At 35.7% G+C, this 7,860-nt stretch overlaps 2 non-coding genes across 2 annotated transcripts; both read left to right on the forward strand.

Moving 5' to 3' along the window:
- Positions 1 to 756: 756 nt before the first annotated feature.
- TRNAD-GUC (transfer RNA aspartic acid (anticodon GUC)) lies at positions 757 to 828 on the forward strand. The gene has a single exon. It is a non-coding gene; the product is annotated as a tRNA-Asp (tRNA).
- A 6,960-nt stretch (positions 829 to 7,788) lies between these two features.
- Positions 7,789 to 7,860, forward strand: TRNAD-GUC (transfer RNA aspartic acid (anticodon GUC)). Its single transcript has one exon. It is a non-coding gene; the product is annotated as a tRNA-Asp (tRNA).

Below are 7,860 nucleotides of genomic sequence, written 5' to 3' on the forward strand. Positions count from 1 at the left end.
GAGGGTATGCCTTAACCCCAAGGAGGTGAGCACTGTTTAACTGATGCCAATAAGTCCTCGTTAGTATAGTGGTCAGTATCCCCTCCTGTCACGCGGGAGACCGGGGTTCAATTCCCATATGGGGAGGCGATTCCTTTTATTCACACAATTAAATAAAATGATGAACTTTCTAACATTGTAAAATATATCTGTCATCATGCTTGCCTATTCCGATTGAGAAAAAAGGTTGAATTCACTGATGAACAAAATGCTTACTGATGTGTTAACTGAAATTCATAATATGCTCTGAATATTTCAATATGCACAGGCGTACCATCAAAAACACTTTACATCTGCATTCTCTTGGAAAATGAGATGAAGCAGTGGTGAATCCTAGGCTGCTGTTCCACTCGATTGGCACAATTTACAAGTAGAATGACTGCTTTTAGTTAGTAGTGACCCCTGGTGGCTAATAGTTATAAGCTGCAAATGGTAAAGTGAGCTGATTATATAGATATATATATATATAAATATATATATTGATAGTTAGAAAGATAGCTAGATAGACACATCGATAGATAGATATTTATTTCAATGAAATAATTTCTTGATAATACTGATTGTTTTTGGCAAGGAATTTCTGTATTGAAATATTTAGGAAAAAAGATGACTTGTCCTAACCAAAAGCAGCAAATCTGCCTATTACAATACTGTGAATTGATCGAGGGTATGCCTTAACCCCAAGGAGGTGAGCACTGTTTAACTGATACTAATAAGTCCTCGTTAGTATAGTGGTGAGTATCCCCGCCTGTCACGCGGGAGACCGGGGTTCAATTCCCCGACGGGGAGGCGATTCCTTTTATTCACACAATTAAATAAAATGATGAACTTTCTAACATTGTAAAATATATCTGTCATTATCCATGCCTATTCCGATTGAGAAAAAAGGTTGAATTCAGTGATGGCCAAAATGCTTACTGATGTGTTAACTGAAATTCAGAATATGCTCTGAATATTTCAATATGCACAGGCGTACCATCAAAAACACTTTACATCTGCATTCTCTTGGAAAATGAGATGAAGCAGTGGTGAATCCTAGGCTGCTGTTCCACTCGATTGGCACAATTTACAAGTAGAATGACTGCTTTTGGTTAGTAGTGACCCCTGGTGGCTAATAGTTATAAGCTGCAAATGGTAAAGTGAGCTGATTATATAGATATATATATATATATATAAATATATATATTGATAGTTAGAAAGATAGCCAGATAGACAGATCGATAGATAGATATTTATTTCAATGAAATCATTTCTTGATAAAACTGATTGTTTTTGGCTAGGAATTTCTGTATTGTAATATTTAGGAAAAAAGATTACTTGTCCTAACCAAAAGCAGCAAATCTGCCTATTACAATACTGTGAATTGATCGATGGTATGCCTTAACCCCAAGGAGGTGAGCACTGTTTAACTAATGCCAATAAGTCCTAGTTAGTATAGTGGTTAGTATACCCGCCTGTCATGCGGGAGACTGCGGTTCAATTCCCCGACGGGGAGGCGATTCCTTTTATTCACACAATTAAATAAAATGATGTACTTTTTAACATTGTAAAATATATCTGTCATTATCATTGCCTATTCCGATTGAGAAAAAAGGTTGAATACACCGATGGACAAAATGCTTACTGATGTGTTAACTGAAATTCATAATATGCTCTGAATATTTCAATGTGCACAGGCGTACCATCAAAAACACTTTACATCTGCATTCTCTTGGAAAATGAGATGAAGCAGTGGTGAATCCTAGGCTGCTGTTCCACTCGATTGTGCACAATTTACAAGTAGAATGACTGCTTTTGATTAGTAGTGACCCCTGGTGGCTAATAGTTATAAGCTGCAAATGGTAAAGTGAGCTGATTATATAGATATATATATATATATAAATATATATATTGATAGTTAGAAAGATAGCTAGATAGACAGATCGATAGATAGATATTTATTTCAATGAAATAATTTCTTGATAAAACTGATTGTTTTTGGCTAGGAATTTCTGTATTGTAATATTTAGGAAAAAAGATTACTTGTCCTAACCAAAAGCAGCAAATCTGCCTATTACAATACTGTGAATTGATCGATGGTATGCCTTAACCCCAAGGAGGTGAGCACTGTTTAACTGATGCCAATTAGTCCTCGTTAGTATAGTGGTCAGTATCCCCTCCTGTCACGTGGGAGACCGGGGTTCAATTCCCCGATGGGGAGGCGGTTCCTTTTATTCACACAATTAAATAAAATGATGTACTTTTTAACATTGTAAAATATATCTGTCATTATCCTTGCCTATTCCGATTGAGAAAAAAGGTTGAATTCATCGATGGACAAAATGCTTACTGATGTGTTAACTGAAATTCAGAATATGCTCTGAATATTTCAATATGCACAGGCGTACCATCAAAAACACTTTACATCTGCATTCTCTTGGAAAATGAGATGAAGCAGTGGTGAATCCTAGGCTGCTGTTCCACTCGATTGGCACAATTTACAAGTAGAATGACTGCTTTTGGTTAGTAGTGACCCCTGGTGGCTAATAGTTATAAGCTGCAAATGGTAAAGTGAGCTGATTATATAGATATATATATATATACATATATATATTGATAGTTAGAAAGATAGCTAGATAGACAGATCGATAGATAGATATTTATTTCAATGAAATAATTTCTTGATAAAACTGATTGTTTTTGGCTAGGAATTTCTGTATTGTAATATTTAGGAAAAAAGATTACTTGTCCTAACCAAAAGCAGCAAATCTGCCTATTACAATACTGTGAATTGATCGATGGTATGCCTTAATCCCAAGGAGGTGAGCACTGTTTAACTGATGCCAATAAGTCCTCGTTAGTATAGTGGTCAGTATCCCCTCCTGTCACGTGGGAGACCGGGGTTCAATTCCCCGACGGGGAGGCGGTTCCTTTTATTCACACAATTAAATAAAATGATGTACTTTTTAACATTGTAAAATATATCTGTCATTATCCTTGCCTATTCCGATTGAGAAAAAAGGTTGAATTCACCGATGGACAAAATGCTTACTGATGTGTTAACTGAAATTCATAATATGCTCTGAATATTTCAATATGCACAGGCGTACCATCAAAAACACTTTACATCTGCATTCTCTTGGAAAATGAGATGAAGCAGTGGTGAATCCTAGGCTGCTGTTCCACTCGATTGGCACAATTTACAAGTAGAATGACTGCTTTTGGTTAGTAGTGACCCCTGGTGGCTAATAGTTATAAGCTGCAAATGGTAAAGTGAGCTGATTATATAGATATATATATATATATATAAATATATATATTGATAGTTAGAAAGATAGCCAGATAGACAGATCGATAGATAGATATTTATTTCAATGAAATCATTTCTTGATAAAACTGATGTTTTTGGCTAGGAATTTCTGTATTGTAATATTTAGGAAAAAAGATTACTTGTCCTAACCAAAAGCAGCAAATCTGCCTATTACAATACTGTGAATTGATCGATGGTATGCCTTAACCCCAAGGAGGTGAGCACTGTTTAACTAATGCCAATAAGTCCTCGTTAGTATAGTGGTCAGTATCCCCGCCTGTCACGCGGGAGACCGGGGTTCAATTCCCAGACGGGGAGGTGATTCCTTTTATTCACACAATTAAATAAAATGATGAACTTTCTAACATTGTAAAATATATCTGTCATTATCCTTGCCTATTCCGATTGAGAAAAAAGGTTGAATTCACTGATGAACAAAATGCTTACTGATGTGTTAACTGAAATTCATAATATGCTCTGAATATTTCAATATGCACAGGCGTACCATCAAAAACACTTTACATCTGCATTCTCTTGGAAAATGAGATGAAGCAGTGGTGAATCCTAGGCTGCTGTTCCACTCGATTGGCACAATTTACAAGTAGAATGACTGCTTTTGGTTAGTAGTGACCCCTGGTGGCTAATAGTTATAAGCTGCAAATGGTAAAGTGAGCTGATTATATAGATATATATATATATATATAAATATATATATTGATAGTTAGAAAGATAGCCAGATAGACAGATCGATAGATATTTATTTCAATGAAATAATTTCTTGATAAAACTGATTGTTTTTGGCTAGGAATTTCTGTATTGTAATATTTAGGAAAAAAGATTTCTTGTCCTAACGAAAAGCAGCAAATCTGCCTATTACAATACTGTGAATTGATCGAGGGTATGCCTTAACCCCAAGGAGGTGAGCACTGTTTAAGTGATGCCAATAAGTCCTCGTTAGTATAGTGGTCAGTATCCCCTCCTGTCACACGGGAGATCAGGGTTCAATTCCCCGACGGGGAGGCGATTCCTTTTATTCACACAATTAAATAAAATGATGTACTTTCTAACATTGTAAAATATATCTGTCATTATCCATTCCTATTCCGATTGAGAAAAAAGGTTGAATTCAGTGATGGCCAAAATGCTTACTGATGTGTTAACTGAAATTCAGAATATGCTCTGAATATTTCAATATGCACAGGCGTACCATCAAAAACACTTTACATCTGCATTCTCTTGGAAAATGAGATGAAGCAGTGGTGAATCCTAGGCTGCTGTTCCACTCGATTGGCACAATTTACAAGTAGAATGACTGCTTTTGGTTAGTAGTGACCCCTGGTGGCTAATAGTTATAAGCTGCAAATGGTAAAGTGAGCTGATTATATAGATATATATATATATATATAAATATATATATTGATAGTTAGAAAGATAGCCAGATAGACAGATCGATAGATAGATATTTATTTCAATGAAATCATTTCTTGATAAAACTGATTGTTTTTGGCTAGGAATTTCTGTATTGTAATATTTAGGAAAAAAGATTACTTGTCCTAACCAAAAGCAGCAAATCTGCCTATTACAATACTGTGAATTGATCGATGGTATGCCTTAACCCCAAGGAGGTGAGCACTGTTTAACTAATGCCAATAAGTCCTAGTTAGTATAGTGGTTAGTATACCCGCCTGGCACGCGGGAGACTGCGGTTCAATTCCCCGACGGGGAGGCGATTCCTTTTATTCACACAATTAAATAAAATGATGTACTTTTTAACATTGTAAAATATATCTGTCATTATCCTTGCCTATTCCGATTGAGAAAAAAGGTTGAATTCACCGATGGACAAAATGCTTACTGATGTGTTAACTGAAATTCATAATATGCTCTGAATATTTCAGTATGCACAGGCGTACCATCAAAAACACTTTACATCTGCATTCTCTTGGAAAATGAGATGAAGCAGTGGTGAATCCTAGGCTGCTGTTCCACTCGATTGTGCACAATTTACAAGTAGAATGACTGCTTTTGGTTAGTAGTGACCCCTGGTGGCTAATAGTTATAAGCTGCAAATGGTAAAGTGAGCTGATTATATAGATATATATATATATATAAATATATATATTGATAGTTAGAAAGATAGCTAGATAGACAGATCGATAGATAGATATTTATTTCAATGAAATAATTTCTTGATAAAACTGATTGTTTTTGGCTAGGAATTTCTGTATTGTAATATTTAGGAAAAAAGATTTCTTGTCCTAACGAAAAGCAGCAAATCTGCCTATTACAATACTGTGAATTGATCGAGGGTATGCCTTAACCCCAAGGAGGTGAGCACTGTTTAACTGATGCCAATAAGTCCTCGTTAGTATAGTGGTCAGTATCCTCTCCTGTCATGTGGGAGACCGGGGTTCAATTCCCCGACGGGGAGGCGGTTCCTTTTATTCACACAATTAAATAAAATGATGTACTTTTTAACATTGTAAAATATATCTGTCATTATCCTTGCCTATTCCGATTGAGAAAAAAGGTTGAATTCACCGATGGACAAAATGCTTACTGATGTGTTAACTGAAATTCATAATATGCTCTGAATATTTCAATATGCACAGGCGTACCATCAAAAACACTTTACATCTGCATTCTCTTGGAAAATGAGATGAAGCAGTGGTGAATCCTAGGCTGCTGTTCCACTCGATTGGCACAATTTACAAGTAGAATGACTGCTTTTGGTTAGTAGTGACCCCTGGTGGCTAATAGTTATAAGCTGCAAATGGTAAAGTGAGCTGATTATATAGATATATATATATAAATATATATATTGATAGTTAGAAAGATAGCAAGATAGACAGATCGATAGATATTTATTTCAATGAAATAGTTTCTTGATAAAACTGATTGTTTTTGGCTAGGAATTTCTGTATTGTAATATTTAGGAAAAAAGATTTCTTGTCCTAACGAAAAGCAGCAAATCTGCCTATTACAATACTGTGAATTGATCGAGGGTATGCCTTAACCCCAAGGAGGTGAGCACTGTTTAAGTGATGCCAATAAGTCCTCGTTAGTATAGTGGTCAGTATCCCCTCCTGTCACGCGGGAGATCAGGGTTCAATTCCCCGATGGGGAGGCGATTCCTTTTATTCACACAATTAAATAAAATGATGTACTTTTTAACATTGTAAAATATATCTGTCATTATCCTTGCCTATTCCGATTGAGAAAAAAGGTTGAATTCACCGATGGACAAAATGCTTACTGATGTGTTAACTGAAATTCATAATATGCTCTGAATATTTCAATATGCACAGGCGTACCATCAAAAACACTTTACATCTGCATTCTCTTGGAAAATGAGATGAAGCAGTGGTGAATCCTAGGCTGTTGTTCCACTCGATTGTGCACAATTTACAAGTAGAATGACTGCTTTTGGTTAGTAGTGACCCCTGGTGGCTAATAGTTATAAGCTGCAAATGGTAAAGTGAGCTGATTATATAGATATATATATATATAAATATATATATTGATAGTTAGAAAGATAGCTAGATAGACAGATCGATAGATAGATATTTATTTCAATGAAATAATTTCTTGATAAAACTGATTGTTTTTGGCTAGGAATTTCTGTATTGTAATATTTAGGAAAAAAGATTACTTGTCCTAACCAAAAGCAGCAAATCTGCCTATTACAATACTGTGAATTGATCGATGGTATGCCTTAACCCCAAGGAGGTGAGCACAGTTTAACTGATGCCAATAAGTCCTCGTTAGTATAGTGGTCAGTATCCCCTCCTGTCACGTGGGTGACCGGGGTTCAATTCCCCGACGGGGAGGCGGTTCCTTTTATTCACACAATTAAATAAAATGATGTACTTTTTAACATTGTAAAATATATCTGTCATTATCCTTGCCTATTCCGATTGAGAAAAAAGGTTGAATTCACCGATGGACAAAATGCTTACTGATGTGTTAACTGAAATTCAGAATATGCTCTGAATATTTCAATATGCACAGGCGTACCATCAAAAACACTTTACATCTGCATTCTCTTGGAAAATGAGATGAAGCAGTGGTGAATCCTAGGCTGCTGTTCCACTCGATTGGCACAATTTACAAGTAGAATGACTGCTTTTGGTTAGTAGTGACCCCTGGTGGCTAATAGTTATAAGCTGCAAATGGTAAAGTGAGCTGATTATATAGATATATATATATATAAATATATATATTGATAGTTAGAAAGATAGCTAGATAGACAGATCGATAGATAGATATTTATTTCAATGAAATAATTTCTTGATAAAACTGATTGTTTTTGGCTAGGAATTTCTGTATTGTAATATTTAGGAAAAAAGGTTTCTTGTCCTAACGAAAAGCAGCAAATCTGCCTATTACAATACTGTGAATTGATCGAGGGTATGCCTTAACCCCAAGGAGGTGAGCACTGTTTAACTGATGCCAATAAGTCCTCGTTAGTATAGTGGTCAGTATCCCCACCTGTCACGTGGGAGACCGGGGTTCAATTCCCCGACGGGGAG

Source organism: Lissotriton helveticus, chromosome 1_2, assembly GCF_964261635.1.
Source record: "Lissotriton helveticus chromosome 1_2, aLisHel1.1, whole genome shotgun sequence".
In the NCBI taxonomy this organism is placed as follows: Eukaryota; Metazoa; Chordata; class Amphibia; order Caudata; family Salamandridae; genus Lissotriton; species Lissotriton helveticus.